The sequence below is a fragment of the Manis pentadactyla genome, chromosome 13 (assembly GCF_030020395.1).
Source record: "Manis pentadactyla isolate mManPen7 chromosome 13, mManPen7.hap1, whole genome shotgun sequence".
In the NCBI taxonomy this organism is placed as follows: domain Eukaryota; kingdom Metazoa; phylum Chordata; class Mammalia; order Pholidota; family Manidae; genus Manis; species Manis pentadactyla.
The window spans coordinates 80,929,468-80,957,222 of NC_080031.1; the positions used below are offsets into that span (position 1 = coordinate 80,929,468).

At 36.8% G+C, this 27,755-nt stretch overlaps 2 pseudogenes; both read left to right on the top strand.

Annotated features, from left to right (window-relative positions):
- Nucleotides 1–15,840: 15,840 nt before the first annotated feature.
- On the top strand, nt 15,841–16,784 carry LOC130680259 (olfactory receptor 14A16-like; annotated as a pseudogene).
- A 5,581-nt stretch (nt 16,785–22,365) lies between these two features.
- LOC130680372 (olfactory receptor 2T8-like) lies at nt 22,366–23,316 on the top strand (annotated as a pseudogene).
- The last annotated feature ends 4,439 nt before the right edge of the window (nt 23,317–27,755 follow it).

Genomic DNA, 27,755 nt, shown 5'->3' on the forward strand with positions numbered 1-27,755 from the left:
TAAGAAACAGCCAAAAAAGAAGATTACTCTGAGAAGGTAACATGAATAAAGACTAAGCTAAGATAATTTTCACTGTTTAAAGCTTAATAAGTTAGCTGAATTAATAAAATTAGATCTTCAAAACTTCAATGCCTTAATAGTTTTGTGTTGGGAGTAAGGATGATGGCTTTAAAAACTTCATTTATTTATTTTTGTTACATTTTATGTATTTCAGCAATTTCATTTAGGCATAATTGATATACAAAAACTGCATATTTAGTATATTCAGTTGACATGTTTGGACATATGCAAATAGCTATCATACCATCATAACGACTAAGGTAATGGGTATAGCCAACATCTCCCAGAGTTTCCTTCTGTTCTTATGTGTCTTTGTGCATGAGCATGTGTGTGGTAGGAATATTACATGAGATCTACTCATTTAGTAAATTTTGAAGTGCAGAATACTCCTTGGGCTTTGTCCCACATAGGCAGTGGTAGCAGGAAGAACTACTCAAGATAGGAAAGTCAGGAGAGGTGAGAGGGAGGCTAAGGGAGGTCTCCCCGAACTGCTCTCAAGCTCTCATATTTATTAAGCCTACATTTACAAAAGCAATGTATCGTATGTCAGAAGGCTACGTGCCAAATAGGATGTTGCAGGGAACATGCAGGCAGTCAAGTATAGCCATTTCCATGACTTCAAAGGAAAGTAAAATCCTATGCACCAGTGAATAGGTAAGCGAAGCATATTGTGCTGTTTTTAACATGATGAGGAAGCAGTGTTCTGCTATGCCAGGTGGCCCTAAAGCTTTCCAATCCAGGACATAGCCATGTGGTTCCCCACATATCCTCATTTTTGATTTTAATATCCTTCACCCTTCTCAGAAAATAGCAACATAACCAGCTGCTGTTCATGATGCTTGGAGTCGGTCATAACAATACAAATCATTTATAAGGCTATGAGAAAAATGAAAAAGATTAACAAAGAGCTACAATGACCCAATACATCAATTAATGCTATGGAACCATTTTGTTGGGTTACCATTTCATGACACTGGATAAATCTTGTTCAACCTGTATTTGTGTTTCTGGTTCAATGTCAAGTAATTGTTGATGTAATTGAGAAGAGAGAGTATTAATTTCCATCTGAAGATTAGAGGAATAGTCTCTTAACAAGTATCAATTTACAAGGTCTCATGAGTGCTTGGATTGATTATACGGCAATGGGGTGACACAGATTTTGTCAAATTGTCAATCGCATTGCATGTGTTGTTGCTCAATTGAGCTTTTTTTCAGTCCCCAAGCCTCTCAAGAGCAGCCTCCATAGCCTGCAGCCTCTGCATAATGCCCTTATCTATTTTTCTTTGTGTTATCATTGCTCAAGTGATATTAGTCATAACATGGTTAACTACCTGTAGGTAAAATTGCAATATTTCCACAATCTTTCACCTGGCCCTCTCCACATCGAAAAGTATTTACAAGGGGTGCAGAGAATATCTGTCTAGAGAGGTTTGGTGGGGTCCTTTTTGCAGCCAGGTTGTGAGAGACATGGGTAATCAGAAGTGAACAACTGTGTGTAATCAATAAAGAGGTTTCTCCCATTTCATTTCTCCCTGTGACTGATTTCAGTTCAAAGTTATTTTGCCCCAGGCTGGGAAAATATTTTCTCCCTGGAGTTACACTACTTTAGCCATGTGAATAGATTTGTTAAGAGACACTGCTGCTACAGAGACAGTAGCTAAAATAATGACTGCAGAAATGAGGAAGACAATGCACCCTCCAGTAAATCTCTTGGGTCTCCATTTAGATATGGCAGGAGTTAATTTAGCAAGACTATTCGACCCTTCCCAGGGTTGTGTCAAATTTACCAGCACCCAAACTTGGGACTTTTTAATATAACCATGTGTGAAATATTGAATTTATTCACTTTATAATGACTAATGAAGAACATATTCCAAACCATGGAATCACAGTAAAAATGTAATATGTGTTGTCAAAAATCATATCTAAATTGTTGCTTGTCATTAGGAAGATGTAAGGATGAGGAGTCCTCCATAGCACACGATTAGGGATAATGTGGGTGAGATACATCGGAGCGCAAGTCCAAGGGGGAAAGTCCCAGGACAAGATAACTCTGAAGCCAAAATTAGTCAAAGTGAGAAATTAAGGTAAGAGATCTCTTTATTTCTTGCAGGCAGTCATCCCATCTCTCTCTTTACCAGGCTGCAGCAGATAAAAGCTCACCAAACCTTTCTGGTCCAAATCCACCCTCTCACACCCTTGCAATTACCTGTCGATAAGAAGATGGACAACTAATCTCCACCCCGTGGAAACACCTATTGATATGAAGATGCATTAAAGCCAGATGAGAGATTCTAGAAATATTACAATTTTATCCACAGCCCACCCCTCCAGAAATCTCACCATACAATGTACACATTCGTATTTTCTTGCATGGCCCTATGCAAGACAACTGGAACATTCTAAGGAGGATAATAACATAAAATAACACAAGCAATAAAATCATGATAATCCTCAAGTTGGAGGCTGCAGCTAGGTTCAAAGTCCTAGGCAGATTAAGTCCAAAGCTCACCCACTCCACAGGCAGTAAGAAGCTGAACAGGTAGTTCAGAGCAATCATCATGCCACACCTGCAACCAGGGGACACATCCAGGCCATAAGGACTGTATAAGAAAACAACCTTAAGGGTGATAAGATTCATGTTTTAAAGGACACCAGCATAGGCAAATCTTGTACATCAGGAAGGATGAATAAAAGGGAGTGGTCCTGTGATAGGACAGTGACAGGAATGGGATCTTATCCTGGTCTAGTATACCCGACTTTCACCCCCCACCCTGTGTGAGTCACAGATGGGTCATTATGTAGGTCTGTGGGAGTTACATGCTCTGGCAATAAAGGTAAAACGAAATTTCCCAGTAAGATGCTTTTACCTCCCAGATGTATTTGGTAAACTGCTGTGATCTTTGTGGGCCACTCTGCTGTTCTTCCAGGAATACACATGAGGCCAGCTTCCAGGCCTTTTCCCCAAGGTACCAAATGGGCCAGCCATCTCTTGTCCATGTGACAAAATGTCCAGGGCCATGTCTATTCAACAGTGTCTCCAGGGCTTACTGCAGTAGGTGCTGGCAGCAGGATGTTGCTCTGGTGGCCATATCCTGGCTTCAATAACTCCTCTTTGGTTAGCACATACAGGTGTATAGGAGACACAGCAAAGTGCTCCTTTTCATGGCTTCTCATTCAAACTCCGTAGCACTGCCCATAATTGAACTGACCAGCCCAGTAGTCTACTGGTATCTGATTTCAGGCCAGATTTCAATAAAACATTGTACCTCTCTATCATGCCTTCCCAAGGAGGGTTATATGCTACATGAAACTTCCACTTTATTCCTAATTGCTGCAACCATCCTTGTAATGCATGTACAATAAAGTGGGTGCTTGATCACTCAATGATCTGTGTCTGGCCATAGGCTGCAAAGAGATGATCTAGACCCCTCTCAATTGTTTGCTGATCTGCACCACATGCAGGAAAAGCAGCCAAAAGGCCAATAGCTGTATCCACACAAATCAAGACATACCTTCTGTTATGGGCAGAGGCCCAGTATAGTCTATCTGCCACCAGGCAAGGGGTATCAGCCCCTTTACTATAATCCCATGTTGTTGTAGGACTCAGTGTAAGTCCCTCTTAGAGCACACAAGGCACTCCTTCCCGGCTCTGCTGACTTCTTCAAAGGTCAACAGAAAGCCCCAATGATGGGATACAGCCCACATTGTCTCTTTCCCACTTGCAACATATCTTCATGCAACCATTGTGTTAATCAGAGGCAGGCTTTCCTTCTAGCCAGTGCACCTGGACCAGTGTGTCTGCTTCATCATTCCCTGGGGATGCCAAGGGCAAATGGCCAGTCACATGTTATACAGTAACAGTCTTAGTCTGACCAGAGGCCCACAGGTCTTTCCAGAACTCTTATCCCCAAAGGGGCCAGTGACAAACCATCCAGTTGACATGGTACCATGTCGGTAGCTGCAGGGTCAAGCCCCACTAGATTACCCAGCTTTCAGTGCACAATACTATAGGGGAGGGCTCCTGGGTAATCATGAGTCATACTGCCTGCAACTCAGCCCATTGACTGCTCTTCCCTTCTCTGTCCTCCATCCATATTGTCTCAGTCTTAGGATGAGAAGCCACAGCCCTCCACTTTGGGGGCTGCCTACAACTGGAGCCATCTGTATACCAAGTATATGTAGGGGCTTTTCCCTCCTGGTAAGGACTCTTGGCTACCAATGGCTCAAAAGCAAGTTCTTCCTGCTTTCCACTGGTATACATCACTGACACTAGTAAGTATTGAAGTTTTCCACTTAAGGGACAAGTATAGTGGGTGTTATGCTGCTGTAAATATGCACCCCATTTGGCCAGTATAGGCATCTGTGCCACACCACTCCATGGCCTTTTGGTCCAGTCTTGCACCCACTCCTCAATGGGATAGGTTGTCATTATCTTGATGCTGTTCTGCTTATGGGCTCCATAGCCAGCAAGGTGTGGTACACAGTAGGCCGTTGCTTCTCTACCAAGGTGAACAGGACCTCTGCTCCTTTCCACAGCTGTGACCAGAATCCAATGAGTTGTTGTGTGTCCATTTGAGCTGCTGCCAAAGACCCCATCCATAACCACCTTTGCTTACATGAACATCCAGCTCACAGAGCTGTGATGAGTTCTTTACACTCAAGGTCTATACGGCCTTGACTGCTCACTTAGCAGCAGTAAAAGCAGCTGCACATGTCTCATCCCAGTCCCACCTGATGCCCTTTCATACCAACCTGTATGAGGGCTTCACAATTTGTGCCAAGTGTGGGATAAATACTCTCCAGTAGCCTAAAAGACCGAAAATCTATTGAAAGACCACCATGGGGGTAGGGGCAGGGAAAGCCTGGATCTTGTCTAGGACTATTTCAGGAATAACTTAATTTTACCCAACTCAACTACCCCCAAGAATTTTACAGTCAAACCAGGTCCCTGAACCTTAGTGCTGTTCACAGTCCATCATTTCTCCTATAGATGTTGGAGCATCTAGGAACTGCTTCTTCTCAATTTGAAAGAGAATCAGGCATGAGCATAATATCATCAATGTAGTGATACACCTGCACTGTTTGTGGTTTCTTCCATGTGGCCAAGTCCTGGGCTACAGGTCCATGACAGATGGTAGCACTGTGGAGGTATCCCTGTGGAAGGACAGTGAATGTCCACTGCCGGCCTTCCCACATGAAGGCAAACTGTTCCTGAATATCAAGTACTATGTCAGTTGAGAAGAAAGCATTAGCAATGTCCATTACATAATGATAAGTCCCCAATCCATGACTTCATGTGTCCATAAGGGCTGCTATAGAGGGGACAGCAGCATGCAAAGGGGGTGTGACTTTGTTCAATTCACTATAGTCCAGAGCTGTCTGGCTTTTTCATTTGCCACCCTGGGGAATTAAAAGGACTATGAGTGGGCTTTATGATGCCCACCTTCTCCAACTACTGAGGAGTTATTCCAATTTCCATGTACCCCTCTAACAATTTTTACAGCTTAATATTTGTCGCTCACCTAGGTACAGGCAGAGCTACTGGTGGGTGCTTACTATGTCCCCTCAGAACTTCCTTTACCACATGTACCCTCAGTCTGAACTCACCTGCAATGGTCTGTAACCACAGACCCTGCATTACATCCACATCCAAAATATATTCAGGGATCAAGAAATATACACAGTATAGTCCTTTGGGGATAAATTTCTACCCCCCATGGGATTTGGGCTTTCTTCACTCTAATTGCCTTACCCCAATAGGGATCTTTCTTAGCAGCGGTATGAAATTAAAAATTACCATTCAATTTACAATAGAGAAGTAATACTTTTTTTAGTAAAAATTTTAACTAAACAAGTATAAATCTTATACTCAGAAAAATATAAGAAATTGTTGACAGAAATTAAAAAACCAGGAAAAGGGAAAAATCACAAATTCTTGAATACAGAAATTATGATGCTTTTAAAATGGCATTATTCAAAAAATTGATTTACATATTCAGTTAAATTCCACTTGGATTTTTGGTAAAAACTGATAAACCAATAACATAATTAATTCATGGATATGCATGGGTTCCATTTGTTTTCATGTAAAAATTCAAAGGACCCAGAGTAGTCAGAGAAAAATTGGGAGAAAATTCAAGATTAGCAAATATTCTCCCTTATTTAGAACTTCCTGGAAAGGTACAGTAGTCAACTATATGTGAAAGACATATAGACAAATGCAGTAGAATTCAGAGTTCAGAATAGATCATACCTTTTAAATCAGTTTAAGAATTTAATAGGAAATGAACTTTTTTCCTGCATTCTTTTTGGTTTTTAAATTGAGGTATCATTGATATATACTCTTACGAAGGTTTCACATGAGGAACATTGTGATCTCAGCAATCACTCATATTATCAAGTCCTCCCAACCCCACTGCAATCAATGTCCATCAGCAGAGCAAGATGCTGTAGAGTCACTACTTGTCTTCTCCATCCTATACTGCTTTCTCCATGACTTATCTATATTGTGTGCTAACTATAATACCCCTTGATCCATTTCTCCATCCCTCTCCACCCACCCTCACCAACCCTTTCCCTTTGGTAACCACTAGTAATTTCTTGGAGTCTGTGTGTCTGCTGCTGTTTTGTTCCTTCAGGTTTGCTTCATTGTTATACTCCACAAATGAGGTAAATCATTTAGTACTTGTCTTTATCCCTCTGGCTTATTTCACTGATCACAATGACCTCTAGCTCCATCCATGTTGTTGCAAATGGTGGGATTTGTTTCTTTCTTATGGCTGAATAATATTCCATTGTGTATATGTACCAAATCTTCTTTATCCATTCATCTACTGATAGACACTTAGGTTGCTTCCATATCTTGGCTATTGTAAATAGTAGTGCAATTAACATAGGTTTGCATATGTCTTTTTGAATCTGAGAGATTTTTTCTTTGGGTAAATTCCTAGGAGTGGAATTCCCGGGTAAAACGGTATTTCTAATTTTAGTTTTCTGAAGAACCTCCATACTGCTTTCCACAATGGTTGAACTAGATTATATTCCCACCAGCCGTGTAAGAGGGTTCCCCTTTCTCTACATCCTCATCAGCATTTGTTGTTTCTTGTCTTTTGGATATTGGCCACTCTAACTGGTGTGAGGTGATAACTCATCGTGGTTTTAATTTACATTTCCTTAATAATTAGTGAAGTGGAACATCTTTTCATGTGCCTAATGGCCATCTAATTTTCTTCTTTGGAGAAGTATCTGTTCAGATTCTCCACCCATTTTGTAATTGGGTTTTATGTTTTCTGGGTGTTAAGATGTGTGAGGGAGCTCATTATATATTTTGGCTGTTAAACTCTTATTGGATAAGTTATTATGAATATATTCTCCAATACTATAGGATGCCTTTTTTTCTGCTCATGGTGTACTTTGCTGCACAGAAACATTTTAGTTTGATGTAGTTCTGCATGTTCATTTTTGCTTTTGCTTCTCTTGCCCAAGGAGATGTCTGCAGGAAAAAGTTGCTCATGTTTATATTCTAGAGAATTTGGGTCCTGCCAGAGGGCAGCTTTGCTACTTTATCCTTTTCTGTGAGGTCTTCTTTTTCCCACAGATGTAGAAAGTCTGTTCTGCCATCTTTGGGTTGCTTTTTAGTTGTATTTGCTGTATTTTTGTGTTATACGTGGATTGGTGAGGTTTTTGCTTCTTTTCTCACACTGCCATCTTTTTCCCCTCCAATATATTTACTTCCCCCTCCAATATACTCCAAGTATTTCTGTTTTAAAAGTGGGAAATCTGAGTACATTGAACCTGCCAAAGAAAATCAATTTTTTTGGTTTTATTGATATGACTAAATGATTTTTTAAAATAATCCAGTTCACTTCTTGTTTAAACCTTCCAAACTCTCATATATATAACTCACAGAACAATATAAAAAAGGTAGTGAGTATATCCTAGTCAAATTGCTATACCTTTAAAAAATTCCAGACTGTATACATGATTCAATTATTATTTGAACTTCCTTTTCTCTTTGTCACATATCTATGTTAAAATACATTAATAATTAAACTTACATGGACAAAATAAAGATCTTCAGAAGAATAATATTTTAGTTGAAGTTTAAAAATTAAATACCAAAAAATCTTTTTGATCTAATATATGATGAAACTAGAATGGTTTCAGTAAAAAAATAAAATAGTAAAATATAATATATTTTCTCCATTATTTGTAAAATGCACACGAAAAATATTACGAATATGTCAATATTGTTAAAATCAAGATATATCAATTTTGTAAAGCATTTAAGGGTAATTATAAAATCTATTTTGCAAAAACTTCAAGATTTCAAAAATATGTACATGATACTTTGAGAAAATTCCACATTCAGATGTAAGACTAAAACATACCATAATTGAAAGCTCCTATCAGAAGCACTAATAAATTAAATGAAATCACACCATAACAGCAGTTAATTACTTTGGAACTGAAGAATTTCATTCTAAATGTGCATTAAGTTATATTGGCTTATAAAAACTCAGTTATTGAAATAGATCATTCTGAAAATAATTATATTAATCATATACCACATTCCTCATCTTTCATGTTGTCTAGGATAATGACATTGAGAAGTCAAACTGGGCATGATCATCCAGGTGGGGAATCTTGGAGGGTAAATGACTCAGCAAAAGTGGTGAGAAGGAAGTATAGGCTTATGACATAAAATTCAAGCAACTCATCACCCCTGGAAGAAGCAGGGAGAAGGATCTAGAACTGGTGGTGGACAGTAAGGCAGGCATGTTCTTCCTTAGACTGAGTGATGGAAGGGAGTTAAAGAGAAGGCAGCCCACTCCTGTGTTGCAGGTAGGGTTGCCTGGACACATATTAAGTTGAGATGGATATACTCCAGAAATCAACACCACCAGTGGAAAGAATTAGAAAGAAGTAGGATTGGACAGAGGTTAAGTCAGCAAACCTTTTCCCTACCTAGTGTTGGAGGAGGTCATGGAGAGGGTATAAGTGCTATTGATGAAAAAGCTGAAACTAGGTAGTGGAAGGCTTCTCTCTCTCCCTTCTCCTTAGATTGTGCCACCTTCCCACTGTAGGAGCTGATTTAAGAATACAGCCATGACAGATTAGTGTTCCTGAGACCATCTGGATCTTATAAATTCCTGAAGCCATTAAGACCTCTGTGTACACTTTTAAGATACTGGTGGGCAGGCACAGACATGTATTCATCTTGCAGCCACCCAAGAATAACAATGTATGTAAGTTCCTTTGCTTATCAAACCTGCAGCCTACCTGCATGGAGTGGCCTGCCTCTTTCTTTAGTTTTTCCTGGCCCTCCATTCAGTGGTGGTCAGTTTGAATCTCATCTAGAGAACTCCCAAGGTCGTGAACCAACATCCAGTTATGGCTCAGAGCCAGTATTTTCTCCCGTGGTGTCCCTTCACCCCAACATCGCTCATAGTGGGCTGTCATGGCAGGGCACGGACTGCTTTTTCCCAGGTAGGTCCTGAGATGGTGACTACCTGAGCATGTCTGCTGACCTCAGTTAGGCAGCAAGGGTTTCTTCCAGAGTCATATCAACACCATTTGTGAGGATTGCAGGGTGGGTTGTATTCTGCACTTTAAGGAAATGATGATGTTTGAATGGACATGCAGGGTAAAGTTTTAAACTCTAAAGGATTTTGCTGATTAATAATTTCCAGATGGCATGGAAGATTTTTAACACTTCTGAAGGAGTAGACATTGGGTAGAAAATGAGTTTTCACAGCCATGTATTTATGCATTTAGGGATTATAAGGCTCCATGTTGTGACATACATCTAAAGGAAGATTAACCAGGAGAAGCTGTGCATACAGGCAGGAGAGAGAGAGTGGTCTTCCAACGACAGTCAGGTCTCACGGGTCCCCTTCCTGTATGACTCCCCAGAGGTGTGGAGAAGCATAATGTTCATAGATCCCTGTTTTCTGAAGAGCAAAGGACACTTGGTTGTTTCTTTTGGATCCCTCCTTAACTGCACATTCCACATTTGCAACTTGTCTTGTCTCCAATTTTAAAAGTATATAGAATCTGACTTTATATGAGCACTTTCCACTGGTACAAACATTTAAAACTGAAGATGAGGATATGAAGAAAAGGGAACATTTCTACACTGTTGGTGGGAATATGAATTGATGCGATCAGTATGGAGGTTCTTCAAAAACTAAAAATAGAAATACCATATGATCCAGTAACTCCACATCTAGGAATTTACCTAAAGAAAGCAAGATCTCAGATTCAAAAGACACATGCACCCCTATGTTTATCGCAGCACTATTTACAATAGCCAAGATGTGGAAGCAACCTAAGTGTACATCAGTAGATGAATGGATAAGGAAGTTGTGGTACATATATACAATGCCATACTATTCAGCTATGAGAAAAAAACAACTCCTACAATTTGCAACATGATGGATGGAGTTAGAGGGTATTATGCTTAGTGAAATAAGCAAGGTGGAGACAGACAAGTACCAAATGATATCACTTATTTGTGGAGTATAAGAACAAAACAAAACTGAAGGAACAAAACAGCAGCAGACTCAGAGTCTCCAAGAAGGGACTAGTGGTTACCAAATGGGAGGTGACAGGAGAGGGAGGGTGGGTGGAGAGGGAGAGAGAAGGGGATTGAGGGGTATTATGATTAGTACACATGGTGTGTAGGGAGGTCATAGGGAAGATGTGTTAGCCCAGAGAAGACAAGTAGTGACTCTGTCGCATCTTACTACCCTGACAGGCAGTGACTGCAATGGGGTATGGGGGTTAGTTTATAATATGGGTGAATGTAGTAACCACAATGTTTTTCATGTGAAACCTTCATAAGAGTATATATCAATGATAACTTAATAAAAAAATGTGTTATACACTAAAAAAAAACCCACTAAGAATATTGCACAGAATTTCAGGAGAGTGTATAGCATGTAAATAACTTAAGGGATTAAAAAATGGAATGATAACTTTCAGTCTAACAAGAGGTCTAGTATCAAGGTATCTGCCCACCTAGTACTGATCATTACTCCTGGAGAAGTTGGCAGACACCATCTCAAGCGAGTGATCAAAATTAGTATCAATAGCAGTGAAATTGTCATAGTGTGTCTCCTTTTGCTCTCGCATTATTTTTACCTAGATTTATGTAGGTATTATTGAAACAAAACATAAGGAGACTTAAGGTGTATAATGTTATAATTAGACACAAATGTATTGAAAAATTGTTCCTAATGTAAGGTTAGTTAACACCTTTAACTCCTCACATAATTATGATTTATGTGTGTGTAGTGATAACATGACCTACTTTCTTAATAACCCCCAAGTATATACAGAGTATTGTTAATTATAGTCATGATGCTGTACATTAGATAAATGGCTTTTATTTGTCTTACAGCTGGGAATTTGTCCCATTTGACCAACTACTCCAAATTTTTCCCTCATCCAAGACCCAGCAATCAACATTTGATGCTCTATTTCTATAAGCTCAGCTTCTTCAGACTCCTCACATAAATAAAACCATAGTGTTATTCTTCGTATGTCTCACTTGTTTCACTCAGTATAATGCCTCCAAGGTCTATCCAAATTATTGAGAAAGGCAAAATTTCCTTTTATAGAACTGCATAATATTTCAGTACATATATATATTATGTACATAAACTCACACTTTTTCCATCATTCATTGAAGGACACTTAGGATTTCCACATCTAGATGTTTCCACATCTTTCTTGGTTATGGAAGTAGTACTAAAATGAATATAATATTTGCATTTCCTTCAGATATATAGGCAGAAGTGGGATTGATGAATCGTATGGTAGTTTTATTTTTTGAGTGACATCCACACTGGTTGTGCCAATCTACATTCCCCTGAAGGGTTTCCTTTTCTCCACACATCCTTGCAACACATAGTCTCTCATTTTATTGGTAATATCCCTCTAACAGATCATAAAGTGATACCTCATTTTATTTGCATTTTGTTGCAGATAACTATTTTTAAACAATTTTTTGTTTATATTTTTGCTTAGTTTTTGCTACTGCATTGTATGCATGTATTTTAGGTATTAATTCCTTGTTAGGTAGATGGTCTGCAAATATTTTATCCCTTTCCATGTATTGCTTTTGTTTTACCGTTTCTCTGCTCTGCAGAAGCACTGTAGTTCAGGGTAGTCCTACTTGTTTATTTTTGCCTTGATGCTTATGCTTTTTGTGTCATATCCAATAAACCTTGCCAAGACCAATGTCAAGGTGGCTCTTGGGTATGGTTTCTAGGAGTGTTATGGTATCAGATCTTATGTGTAAGTCTTTGATCCACCTTGAGTTAGTTTTTGTGAGTGTTGTAAAATAGGGGACCATTGTATTTTTATTCATGTAGTTATCCACTTTCCCACACTGTCAATTGAAGAGGGTAACATTTTTCATTTCATCTTCTTGGCTCCCTTGATGAATATTACTTGAATATATATAAGTGTTCTAATTTCTGGGTAGCCCATAAGTTCCATTGATCTTTGTATGTATTTTTATACCAGTACTATACTATTTTGATTACTGTGGTTTTATAATAATGCTTGAGATGAGAGAGTGAGGGCTTTCAAACTTTGTCCCTCTTTTCAAGGCTGCTTTTGCTAGTCAGAGTATTTTTTTATTTCATACTAATTTATGATAGTTTCTATTTCTGTGAAAAATGGCATTATAATTTTGATAGGGATTAAACTGATTCTGTAGATGGTTTGGTGTAGTATAGTGTATTAACAATAGTAATTCTTAGAATCTGTGGACATATTTCCTTTCCATGTATTTGCATCCAGTCCTCCTCCCGGTCTGCTTTCTCTACAGTCTACACTTTCCAGAGAGAGACCAAGGTAAGTATAACATGACATGCTTCTCTCCTACTCAAAACCACTGGTGTCTTTCCCCTCACAGTAAAAATTAACAGCTTCACATGAAGTGCAGTATTGCTGATGATGAAATCTTTTTGTTCTCTCATATTCTAGTCTCTTGTTTCCCTGCTCCCCAGAGATCGCAAAGCTCACCTGTCACATACCCGCTTCTGCTCTTAACTGACCTGGTGTTAGTGGCCCTCCCTCTGGGACTGCACTGTATTCTCTTCCTCCAGTCTCTCTCCAAGGCCTCCGTCTCTGGGCGAGAGGCAGTGCATTCACGCTCACCTTTAAGGACTTTGACTCACTGCATTGCTTCTAATGACGTATTGCCATCTACTGAGTCTGACCCATAGTAGGCACTCAATAAATGACTGAAACATTGGATGCTAGATTAACTGGAGTCCCGTCACAGATATGAAAACACTAACAAAGTTAAATTATGGCACACTGATAGCACTAATAATTGAGTGAGATTTAGTATAGGCTGATACTGACTGAACAGGTTAATGGAGAAAACAATAACACTATATTCCCTTTGGAATAAAACAGCTTGATAAATTACAACTCTTGGACTACGGTTAAACACACAAGAGATCAGCAGGAGAGGTAAAATGGTCAAGCTCTTCAGGTCTCCTGTTTTTTTAACTGAGTTATTGATGATGCCAGATTTGAGAATCATATGACTCTTCAGAGGAATCGACAAAGCTAATCATCTCTGCTCAATTGAGATGTCTATCCTTCTGTCCTTGTGATGGAAGTAAATTTCACTAGAAAAAAGCTTATGTACACAACTGGAACTTTTATGTACCAGGATTTGGAGGTATACTATTAAATAATACTTTTGGAGAAATCATTTTAAATTTAAAGTATTCTAGATTAAAATTTTCATTTTATATTTGAGAAAAAGTAACAGTAGTTAAAATACTCATTTTATAAGAATGAACACTAAAAAAAATATCTAGAGGGATCAATTTATTCTGTGGTATACAAATCATTCAATTAACAACATCAACTTTTTTTACATGAGTTTCAGTGGGAGAAAATACTATTTTTCTTAAATTTAAGGTACTTCACTGATTATGATTTTTAGTGGTTTTATAATAGTATTACATTCATATCTGTTAGTGCTGAATTTAACATTTAGAATACTAAGATGAAAGTGTATAAAATGTTAAATAAAATAACAATTAATGAGAAGTAGACAGTAAATAATGAAGAGCCTCAAGATGAAACTAAAAATAAAATAATGTTGAGTCTTCAAAAAATGTCTCTTACATTTCTCAACCCCTAAAATATTAATGACATATATGAGTCAGATTGTATCTTCAAGGACTCTATGAAGCATTATTTTTAATCATTTAATATATCACAGTAGAAGTGATGGACAGATATGGAAATCTATTTAACATGATGAACACCTTGGTTTTTCTTAGTCTATCACTGAAAGGCTGCCATGGATCTTGTACAATGAAGAATGCATAATATTTTAACAGGGACATCAGGACATGTATATCAAATCTAATTTTATCATTGTGAACATGTATTTTAAGTAACCCCTAAATTTTTGCATCGTTGACAGGAATATGTTCTAAACTTTATTTTGTTTTCATTAAAATATGTGGAATTATTTCTACTAATATGTTTAAATTGCTTTACATTATTACTTTCCCAAACCTAACAACCAATATTTACTGAAGATGTTCACGTTGTGCAGCACCATGGAGAAAAGTAGAACATAATATTTTAGAGAATAAGAAGAATAAGAAGAGTGTGTGTGATAGAATATTGTATAGTAAAGGCTTAATATTTTACCACATTTGCATGAAGGTTGATGAACAAAATCTGTACAAACAGAAGGTATCAATGTGTTATTGCAAAAAGAGGAAAGTTACACTTGACAGAACAAGACTGAATTTAGCTCCTGCTATAAATGGTCCCTTCTCCCTCACCACGTATTTGCATTCATCTTATGTTAGGGATAGAAGGAGACAGGTAAATAGATGGGGAATAGATGAACGTGGAAAATACCATACTTACAAGTTCATGTAATTGTGGGACTGGAAGTTCAGACATGATGAAAAAGAAAAAAGATTATGGAGAAACACTTTTTAACTTATTAGATATGGGGAAAAAGTCAGATAAAATGGGAAATAATAAGAGGAAGTGATAAATTGATGAATATGAGGCCAACAATCTTAGGTCATTCCCTGTAGGATTTGATACCTAAGGTAATCAGGATATGTGTCACATAGAACCATAATGCATATATGCATAAAACCACCTACTTTTATGAAAAATAATTTGAGTATTATGAATGAGAAAAACGCAGTTAGATCTATCTCTATATTAAAATGTTAAATGTAAGAACATCTCCAGATTGAGTATTTTGTAGAGAGAATGTAGGTTAAATACCTTAGAGGACTGAGGAAGGTCTGTAATTCAGTTTTTTAAAGAATTGTTTACTGTTCAATTTCTTGGAAGATGTGCTGAAAGAAATGTTAGGCATGGGATAGGATGTAAGGACATTAAGATTAGGGCACAATTTTTAGTAGTTATCAGTTTGTTTCTCAGGATTCATTTATAGATATGGGGAGGGTGCTTTTCATCAGGACACTCACATTAAGGTCGGTTCAAATTTTCAGTGCTTCAGCATCTTTCATAGAACATATTTGGGTAATAAAAATGGCCCGTGCATGTGCACTGAGTGTAAAGTGGTTCAGTAAAGCAGTGTTATTCAGGTACTCTTAGTGATCAACCCACAGGATAGGAGAAACATTTTTATTACATAGATTGTGTGATGACTATATGAATATACAACTATATTGTAAGTTGAATATGGAAGGACTTGAAAATGACGTTTCATTTCTCTTTTTATTTTAATACAGATTTATGTTTCCAAGCACAAAAAATCTCACAGCTGTGACAGAATTTATCCTCACTGGATTTTCTAACAAGGAAAATATGTACATTTTGCACTCAGTGTTCTTCATCTTGATATACTTCTTTGCACTAATGGAAAACGTCCTCATAATGATCATAACTTTGGACAAGCATCTCTGAACCCCCATGTAATTCTTCCTGAAGAATTTGTCCTTCTTGGATCTCTGCCTAGTTACATTCACAATTCCCAAATCCATTCCAACTCCTTGACTCACAGTAACTCCATCTTATTTCCTGGCTGTGTAGCCCAGGTCTTTCTGCTTGTGTTTTTAGTAACTGGAGAGCTGAATCTCCTCACCGTGATGTGCTTTGACTGCTATGCTGCCATATGCCACCCCCTGCACTACGAGGTCATCATGAATGTGAATATGCGTGTTCAGTTGACAGCCGTGTCCTGGCTGGGTGGGGGTCTGATCACCTTAATGCACACAGCCAGTACATTCTCCTTATCCTACTGTGGTTCTAATGTCCTCCATCATTTATTTTGTGATATCCCACAGTTATTGGCTATTTCTTGCTCAGAAAACATAATAAGAGAGATTGTACCTATCCTCATTAGTGTGGTATTGGTTATCTGCTGTTTTATTTTCATCGTTTTTTCCTATGTCTACATCTTCTCCAGTGTCAAAAAAATGCCATCAACAGAAGGTCAGTCAAAAGCCTTCTACCCTTGCCTTCCACATCTGATTGTAATTGTGTTATTTCTCTCCACAGGTTTCTCTGCTTATCTAAGACCGTTTTCACAGGCCCCTTCCATTTTTGACCTAGTCATTTCTATGTTCTACACCATGGCTGCCCCAACCTCTAATTCCATGATATATAGTCTAAGAAATAATGTCATAAAAAAGTCTCTGGGAATGTTGCTGAAGGGAGTATTCATCCAAAATCATTAGGTATTCCATCTTTTATTTCAATAACAATTATCATCAATAATTATATGTCCATTATTTTGTAATATTTTTACTTAAAATCCTTTGAAGACTCTTTTTAGAAGATTTTTAGGTTTGTAACAAAATTGATTGTGATGTATAGAGATTTTCTACATAACCCTTATACCCACCCACAAATACATGGCCTCCCACAAGAGCAATATATTAACTAGAGTCATGCCTCTTTTAAACCAAGAATGTAACATTGACTTTTCATAATTACTCAACATCCATAGTTTACATTAGGTTTTCTATCTTAGTTTTTTGCATTCTATGAGTTGTTTAAATGTAAAATGACATTTACTCATGAGTATAATATCACACAGAGCATTTTACTACCCCCAAAATCTCTGCTTTGCTTACTTTTCTCCCTTACTTCCAGCAGCTTCTGGCACCCACTGAATTCTTCCATTCTCCATAATTTTGGCTTTTGTAGAATGTGATATAGTTGGAATCGTGCAATAAAGAGCATTTTGAAATTAGCTTATTTTACTCAGTAATGGGCATTTCAGTTTATTCATGTCTTTTTATAGCTAGACGGCTCATTTCCTTTTATTTATGAATAATACCCCATTGTCAGCATGCACCACATTCATTTACCTTTCCACCTGCTGAATGCCACCTTGGTTCATTCCAAATTTTAGCAATTAAGAACAAAGCTGCTATAGATATTATTTTGCATTTTCGTTTGTGTACATAAGTTTTCAACTCCTTTGGGTAAATACCAACTAACATGTTTGCTGGACCACATGATAAAAGTATATATGGTTTGCAAAAAACCCACCAACTCTGGCTTCCAAGTGGCTGTGCCATTTGGAATTCCTGTAACTAATATGCACGACTTCCTGGTGCTGCAACTTCTAGCAGCATTTCTATTAATGTCGGAACTGGACATTCAAATTGTGTGCAGTGGTGTCTCATTGTTTTTGTTTTTATTTTCTTGATGACATATGATATGGAGCATCTTTTCAAATGTGTATTTGACATCTGTCTGTCTTCGTCAGTGAAGTGTCCAACTTTCAGTGGTATTGTTTGTTTTCTTATTGTTGAATTTTATTTGTTCTTTGCATGTTTTGAATAAGGGTCTTTTATCCTATATGTCTTCCACGAATTATTTCTCCCAGATTGTTGCTTGTCTTCTCCTTCTCTTGATATTTTCTTTCTCAGGAATATTAAATTTTTTAATTTTACTGTAGTCCAGGTTACCAACATTTGCTTTCATGAATCCTGCCTTTGATGTTGTATCTAAAAAGGCCTCATATAACTAATGTTATCTAGGCTTTCTCTTAGGCTATCTAGCACGGTTTTATACTACAATGCTCTGCATTCAAGTATAAGATCCATTTTGAATTAAATTTTGTAAAGTGTGTACAGTCTATATATGGTCTGTTTTTTTATGCCAAGTTTTTCCAGCAGCATTATGAGTTGACTAAACAATCTGCACTGTGTCAAAGATGAGCTGATTATATTTACAGAGGTCTATTTCTGAGCTGTCTATTATATTGCATTGACCTATTTCATACTTTTTGGTCATTACCACACTATCTTTAGCTTCCTTAGTCCTGACATTGGTCAGTTTCAGTACTCTAACTCTGTTGTTGTCCTTGATTTTATGATGTGACTGGTTTTGCTTTTTAAACTATTTTTTATTGTGAGATGATTGACAAATATAATTGTATTTATGTATATATTTATTGAGTCATTATGTTGCACCTCTGACACAAATATGATATTGTAAATCCTAATAATAAATAAAAACAAATTATACAGTATGAAAATTATATATATATTTATATGTAAGTGTATATATAGTTAAATCATAACCAGATGAGCATAGTTAATGCATCATCAGCTCACATAGTTCACAGAATTAACTCATTGCGTGTTAGTGACAATTTATAAGATATGTTTTAAACAACTGTTAAATATAGAATACCATATTAATAACTATAGTCACCAAGCTCTACATAAGATCCTCTGAACTTTTCCTTCTAACTAGGAAGTTTTACCTTTTGACATTCATCGCCCCTTTTTCTCATCACTGAAGCCTGAGGCAGCTACCATCATATTCTCTGTAAATATGAAGTTGTTTTCTTGTTTTTTAGATTCCACATGTAATTGAGGCCATACAGTATTTGTCTTTCTGTCTGGCTGACCTCACTTAGAATAATGCCTTCCGGATTCCCCCATTTGGTCACCAATGGCAAGACTTTCCTCTTTTTTATCTATGAATGATATATCATGGATGTGTGTGTGTATAATTTTATTTGAGCACTTATCCATCAAAGATATTTTAGGTTGTTTTTATAGCTTGGCTTTTGTCAATAATGCGGCAATGAACATGGCTGTGCATATACTCTTTGATATTCTGATTTCCGTTATTTCAGGTACATCCCAGTAGTGGTATCGCTGGATCAAATGGGGTTTATGTTTTAAGTTTCTGAGTCACCACTGTACTGTGTTCCATACATAGACTGCTCCATTTCACATTTACATCAACAGCATTTGAGAGATACCTTTTCCCATATCTTATTGATATTTGTTTTCTGTCTGACAACAACCATGGTGAGATATATGAGGTGATACCTGGTTATGGTTTTGACTTCTAGTTCTCTGACCATTAGAGATGTTGAGGCACCTTTTCAATACCCACTGGCCTTTTGCATATTCACTTTGGAAAAATTATACTTAGGTCCTGTCTGTCTTCATTTTCTAATTACATTATTTGCTCTTGTGATACTAAACTGTGTATGTTTCTTTAATATATTTTGGATATTAAGCCCTTATAGTATATGTGGTTGGCAAATATTTCATTCCTTTCCATAGACTGACTTATGAACCATAGAAAATCCATAGTTCTGCTGTTTACTCCATATAGATTCACAGATAAGAGCCTCTATTTGTCTATCCTACAATCTGAAGAACTGAAATGTATGCAAGCTGACACAGTCATCAGGTAAAAACTATAGTAATAACCTGTCAATTCAGTCCCGTGAATGATTTGAATGTTACTATTTTAGTTTTTAGAGCATAGGTTGGTTAATCATCTCAGCATCCTAAAGAAAAAGAGTTCAGTTTTAATGTTAGGGCAACAAGAATCAGAAAAATGTAAAAGGAAAATTATAGACACTATTCTAAATTTTCTGTGATAACTATATAATAGGATGTGTGTATCTTTATGCCTTCTATAAGCATTGTCAAAGAGATGATTCTGAGACTGAACATAAAGATCTAGAAGTTTTAGAAATACTCAGAGCAAAAGTCTGGGAACAGAGGGAAAAAAGATTTCTGAAGTCATAGTGAAAAAAGAAAGATAAATACTTATGTTTTAGAGTAGTAAATCTTCCTGTTCCTGCACTAGTCAACGTTGAACTTCCATTCTTCCACTTAGTGCCACTATTCTTAACTTGCAAGATGAGCTAATTCTTCATTTTTATTTCCAACCACAGTTTTTATGCATTGGCAATTTAGTTAGGAATTATCTCTTAATATCTTATTTGTGTAGGTTTACAGATACTTAAGTCAGTGGAAAACTGACTCATTCACATAGTGTGAAGGTAGAGTTAGGAATATTAATGCAGCATAAATAAACCCAAGTGTCCATAGATGGATGGAATTAATAAGGAAAACATTATACATAGAAAGGAATATATTATTCACCTTAGGAAGGAATGAAATTCTGACACATTTGCAGCATGGATGAGTGTTGAGGATGTTATGTGTAATTTTGTGTAATTCCACTTATCTGATGATCCTATAAGAGTCAAATTTAAAGAGACAGAATAGTAGTAAGATGCTTGCCAGTTCCTGGGGGCAGGAGGGTTAGAGGGTCACTGTTTAATGGGCATGTATTTTCAGTTTGAGAATATGCATAGAGCCCTGGCAATGGATATTGGAGACAGTTGCAGAAAAAATGGAAATGTGCATGTCACTGTACTACAGAATACTTAAAAATGGGTACAACAATAGCAAAAATTATTTTAAGAAAATGACCCAACACCCTACAATGGCTAAACTACAGATTTTTTAACACTTACTGCATTATCTTTTACTGTTGTTTTTAAAAAACTAAATAGTAAGTGGCATTCAGAATCCCCACCTCATAAAATGTTCTTTCTCTTTCTCAAGTGTTCTCTTACTACACACACAAACATGCACACACAAAGACACCATTTACTTTTTATGCATTGATTTTTAAACAAGTTTAAAGTTTTGTCAACATTCAGCAAGGAGAGATCAGAATAATGGAAAATAAGAAGTCTTCCAATCAAATAATGAGTCAGGAGGATTAGTTACTAGGTGTTCAAAGTGCAAGTTTCAAATATAGGGCTTTACAGATAGAAAAGTTTTGGAAAATACAAAGAGGAAGTGGGCTATGTGATTTCTAACTTTGACTCAACCAACTAAAACCCTCAAGCAGAATGCCGCCCCTACAACCGGGATGCTCCCGCAGAGGGGCTGGGGACTGAGTGAGGCCTTGCACTGCCTTTGTCTGTCTTCATTGGCCTTCCAGTACAGGAGGGCTGTGTGCAGTGGGGAGAAGGAATGACCATAGAGGATGGGGACTCCTGCCGCCATGTTACTTCATTGAATTACATCAGATCCTTGAGACTGAATTACCATCTCCATCTCTGGTCATATTATTTCAAAAGAATGAATAGTTCCTGTACCAGCAGATAGGAAATGAAATTGCCTTTAAATATGTGTGTTCTCTTGTCACTGAGAAGGAAAGTAATTTATCTCTGTGTTGGGTCAGAAACTAGTGAGTTTTATTGTTTCTTCTTTATCAGAAGATACTATATTTCTGTGAATTTGAAGGGAAATAGTGTCATTACATGAATGCCTTTATATAGTAAATGAGGGTACACTAAGCAGTACAGTCTTGGTTTGGGGGAAAGCACTCAAAGAAGGTCACTCTTGTTTTCAGTGTATAACGTGATACATTAAAGCTAAGGGCACTGCCAACTCCAAGTAGTTGTGTTTCCATCTGCCGACTCAGGCCTGTGAGTTCCTAGACCAGGGGAAATAAGTTGTCTTGTTTGGAAAGGAAAGAATGCCTCCTAAGATTACTCAACGACAGGAAAAATTATCTGATTTTGGTTAAGTTTCAATAAGTTTGGAAATGTTACATAGGTATAACTCCATTATCAAGTACTTAGCTTTTACACTTACAGTTAAATGCATCGATTTAGTTCTACTTCCAAGAATATTACTGTGTTTGATTCAAGGCTAGAACAAGTATTTTATAAATAATGTAATTAATACCTATTCCATTTGTGTTGCTATCATAGAGCATAAGGATACACTTACAAAGCAAATTGGGTTTACGAAGAATTCTCATTCATTGTGTCAATTAAAAAAACTAAACTGAGAAGTACTAAAAATTCAAACCTTGAAAACAAGAAAATACTGAAATTAATTTTATGCCCTAATTAAAAGATTTTTCAAGTGGCAGATCAAGTATTTGAAATAAGTTTTGTTATTTTCAGTTATTTTCATGAAAAATATAATTGAAATGGAGCACTGTAACTGATGAAAACTCATCTATTTCTCAGTTTTCAGTGTCAATCCTGTTGAAATCATGGAAAGTGGGAACACCACCTCAGAGTACATTCTCCTAGGACTCTTTAACCACTCAGGAGCCCACCCGTTCTGTTGTGATGGCTCCGACAGTTGCCTTCCCCTCCCTCGTGGGGAACGCCCTCATGATCCTGCTGATTCACCAGGACCCCCGGCTGCACACGCCCATGTACCTCCTGCTGAGCCAGCTCTCCCTCACGGACCGGGTGCTGGTCTGCACTAGTGTGCCCAAGATGGCTGCTCACTACGTGACAGGGAGAAAGTCCATCTCCCCCACTGGCTGTGGGGTGCAGATCTTCTTCCCCACACTGGGAGGAGGAAGGTGCTTCCTCTTGGTGGCCATATCCTACGACCGCTATGTGGCTATTTGCCACCTCCTAACATGCCCCATCCTCATGAACTGAAGTCTATGCCTGCTAATGACCTGGGGGTCCTGGTTCCTGGGAGCAGCTGATGGGCTCATGCAGGCTGCTGCCACCCTGGGCTTCCTGTTTTGCAGGGCTCATGAGGTTGACCATTTTTCTTCAGTGAAGTGCTCACTCTGGTGCATTTGGCTTGTGCTGACGTGTACACCTGCTGTGTGTTAATGCTCCTGGTCCCACCTTCCCTCATCCAGATTTCCTAGAGTCTCACCCTGGCTGCTCTTCTCCGGATGTGTTCTACAGAAGCCCACAGAAAGGCTTTTGCCACCTGCTTCTCACGTTTGGCTGTGGTGGGACTGTTCTATGGAGCAGGCATTCTTACTTACATGAGATCCAAATCCTATAGGTGAGCTTACCATGACGAGGTTGTGTCAGCATTTTATACTATCTTAAGCCCTGTGCTGTACCCCCTCATCTACAGTCTGAGGAACAATGAGGTCAAGGGAACCCTGAGAAGGTTTATGGGCCAGTGTTCTGCCTTAAATAATGACTGAGGGTAAGATTCCTAGAGAGAAGTTACATATGCATTATATCTATAACGGTTATTTCTATTTTTCTTTGAAATGCAGATGGACCTCCATACCTTGGGATTGTCTTTTACATTGGCATCAAAAATAAATTGTGGATGTCAAAGTCTGTTGATCACAAATCCTTATTACAGTGTTTCCACACAACACCTCACAAATTTATTGAATGAATTAACTTGGCTGCTTTTGCCTAGCTGGCTGTCTTATGCTCTTACTGAATGGTTCTACTGGAGCTATGTATTTGATATATGTTTAAATTATTGACAAAATTTTGTTTATAAAAGAAATTAATCAACGCATGTGTTGTCACAAATTAGGTGTTTTATTGTGCCACCATTTATATATCAGTGATGATCAAACTAATGTTCCTTTCTACCTATAATAACTTCCTCTCTGATACACTCCATTCTTTATCAAATACTATAAACAAAGAAAACATATTATTATATATATAACAACTATTATATGGAGTTTACCTTTGTAATTCCTGAACTACAAATAAATTTGAAATTTATGGCGGGGTGTAACTTCCATCCATGGAAGAGAAAGCATGGACTAGAATTATCTTCTCCCTATTATTTACATGAAATATATTTTTCCATCTCTTCACTTTTAATTTGTGCACGTCTTTGGGTCTGAAATGAATCTCCTCTAGGCAGCATATATATTGGTCTTGTTTCTTTATCTATACTGCCACTCATGTCTTTTCATTGCTACATTCAGTCCATTTACATTTAATGTAATTATTGGTCGATATATATTATCACCAGTTTATTAACTATTTTCTGTTTGTTTTGTGGTTCCTCTCTGTTGCTTTCTTCATCTCATTGATGGTTTTCTTTAGTGTTGTGTGTTTGGATTTCCCTTTTTTATTTTTTGTGTGTCTGTTACAGGCTTTAGGTTTGTAGTTATCATAAGGTTCAAGGATAGCTTCTGAAGTACATAACAGCCTATATTAAGTTGATGATTGCTTTATTTCAAACAAAATCTAAAAATGCTTTTGTTTTCTTTTTCCTCCTCCACACTTTATGTATTAGATGTCATAATTTGCATTTTTTTGGTGTATCCTTTGAGCCGTCTTATGTGGTTAACTTTACTACCTTTGTTTTGTTTTAATTTTGTATGTGCTTGGTAATTAATTGGTCTACTACCTTTAATGTGCATTTATTTTCACTGGTGAAAGTTCTTCAGCCTAAGGAACATTTCTGTCTACAGCAGTCCTTTTAATGTGTTCTGTAATTCTAGTTTAGTGGTTATAAATTCCTTAGGCCTTCATTTACCTGAGAAATGTTTAATCCCTACTTCAAATTTGAATGAAAATCTTGCTGGGTTGAGATTCTTGGTCAGAGGCCCTTCTATTCCAGTACATCAAATTATTCATGCCCCTCCCTTCTGGCCTAGAAAGTCTCTGCAGAGAAGTCTGATGATAGTTTCTTGGGGTTTCCATTTTAAGTAATCTTTGTTCTCTCCCTGGCTGCTTTCAATCCTCTCTCCTCATCCTTAATCTTTGTCATTTTAATTATTGTATGTCTTGGTGGTGTCCTCCTTGGGTTCATTTGTTAGAGGATCTCTGGCCTTCCATGACTGAGTGTCTATTTTCTCCCCCAAAGAAAACTTCCCCAGAAGTTTACAACAGTTATTTCCTCAAAGAGTGTTTCTAACCCTTTGTCTCTATCTTGTCGTTCTGGTATCCCTATTGCACAAATATTGATACACTTGGAGTTATCATACAACTCTCTTATCATTCTTTCACTCCTAGAGATCCGTTTTTCTCTCTGTTTCTCAGTTTCATGTGTCCTTGTTCAAGGAGATACATGACAATCTCACAACTAACATTATAATCAATGATAAAAAGATCAAATAATTTCCTCCAAGATCAGGAACAAAGCATGTTTGCCCACTCCCTCCAGTTCTTTGCAGTATGATGCTGAAAACCTTAACTAAAGCAATTAGACAAATAAATAAAATGTGAAATATATCCAAATTGGAAATGAAGAATTAAATTGTCTTTGTTTGCAAATGACATGATCTTTTATATAGAAAATCCAAAGAACTCCATAAAAAACTGTTATAAATAACAACATAAATTTCTATGATATACAGTCAACATACACATTCAGTTGTTTCTAAACAGAAAAATGAACTATATGAAAATAAATAAAACAATCTCATATATAATACCAACAAAAACAATAAAATATTCAGCAAGAAATTAAAATGAGATAAAAGATCTGTGCTCTGAATTATAAAACATTGACTAAAGAAATTGAATAAAATGCAAATAAATGAAAATATGTATCATATCTATGGATTAGAAAATTTAATATTGTCATAATGACAAAATTATCCAGAGCTGTTTGTTGATTAAATGCAGTCTTTATCAAAATTGTAAAGGCATTTTTCACAGAAATACAAAATAATTTTGAAAGTCATATAGAAGTATAGAAATACCCTAGTAGAAGAAGAACAACACTGGAGGCTTCACAGTTTGTGATTTCAAATTATATTACAAAGATATTGTAATTAAAACAATATGGCATTGGCATGAAAGTAGACTCATAGATCAATGGAAGCAAATCAACATTCCAGATATAAACTCATGCATGCACATTGAACTAATATTTGACAAAGGAGTCATATGACCTAGCAATCTGTTTTGAAAAGACAGCTCCGTACCTATGTTCATTGCAGTATTAGTCACAAAAGCCAAAATAAAACATACAAACAACTTGTGTCCATTGAAAGATGAATGAATAAAGGTAATACAATATATACATACAAGGAGATCCTTCAATTTGCATCAAAATAGATGAACCTAAAGGACATTATTCTAAGTGAAATGAGTTAGATAGTAAAGATGAATACTGTATATTGTCACTTATACGTGGAATCTAAGTAAGCCAAGTTCATAAAAACAGAGAGAATAGTAGTTGTCAGGAGCAGGGGTTTTAGAATATATAGCAGATGTTGATCAAAGGGATCAAACTTCCAATTTTAATAGGAATAACTTCTGGGCATTTAATGTACAGCAGGGTGACTAGAGGTACCAATATTGTGTTACACAGTTGAAAGGTGCTGAGACTGTAAATCTTAAATATATTACCACAGACTCACATGCACATGAGGTAATTTTGTGAGGTGATGTATGTCTGAATTAACATCATTGTGGTAATCATTTTGCAGTATATAAATGTATCAAATCATCACATTGTGCACCTTAAACTCAATGTTGTACATCAATTATGTCTCAATAAAACTAGAAAAATATACTAAGTGTATTAATACAGTCATGTAAAACAACATTAATGTTTTGTACAATTCTTATATCTGCTTTAATATCTGTTCACAGTAGTCATTTATAATTGGTAACATAAAATAACAATGAAAAATTCACCATTAAAATTACACATGGGATAATTTAAAGGATACAAATTATAAGTAGTCTCTTAAGGCTATTATGTCTGTGTTATCAACTAACAGCCATGTTTAGGAGAAAATAGAAATAATGACAAAATAAAAATATTTGAGGATATTATGCTTGCTGATGCCAATATTCACTAACTGTTTAAGTGAGGTGATAGACAAGGTAGGGTGGTACACACGTTAATGTAAGTTTTAGATATCTAGCACACAATACAGTACTTTTCAATTATATCTTTGTTTTGATGCATTATTTATCATTTTACTTCACACAGCTGCATATCTTAGTAAAGGAAAAGTTTTCAACTTTTCCACAAAGTCTTGGAAATCCTGATCTAAATAACATGTGTCATCTGTATTGAAGAGGGTTTTAGCATAAATTTATATAATTTCATGTGAAAAGTAATAAGTATAAGTAATAAGCTATTAAATGTGTACAAACTCCTGGATAAAGAAGTTATGTCATACAACGTGGTAGACAAAAAGAAAGTAACACAACTTTATTTTTTTAACACAACAGTTCAGATGAAGGATATTTGTTTATTGATAAGGGAACCAATTAGATACAGTAGAATTCAGACTGTCAGGTGATATTACCATAAGTTCATACCTGAGATTTTACTTTAGAGTGTGTTAACAGAAACTCCTGGGAAATGTAACAATTTCCTAATCTCTGTGGTGAAAAAATGTTATCATTAGATTACTGTGAGTATTACCAAAAGAAGGAATAACTTTATAAATCTTTATTCATCTCCAGAGAAAATGTCTCCGGGGTACACACCTGAGGTTGACTATCTGCTTAGTATCCCTTTCTCCTGAGAAAGTGAATAGATTGTACCTTGGAGGCCACCTAAGGGCACGTTCATGTTCTTCATGCTTCCTTGTTTACCTCTCTCAACCCCATAGCCTTTGGTTAAATCATTATGACCAATTACGAATTCATCATGCACATGCTTTATCATTGCTGCTGGAGAAGGAACTGGTGG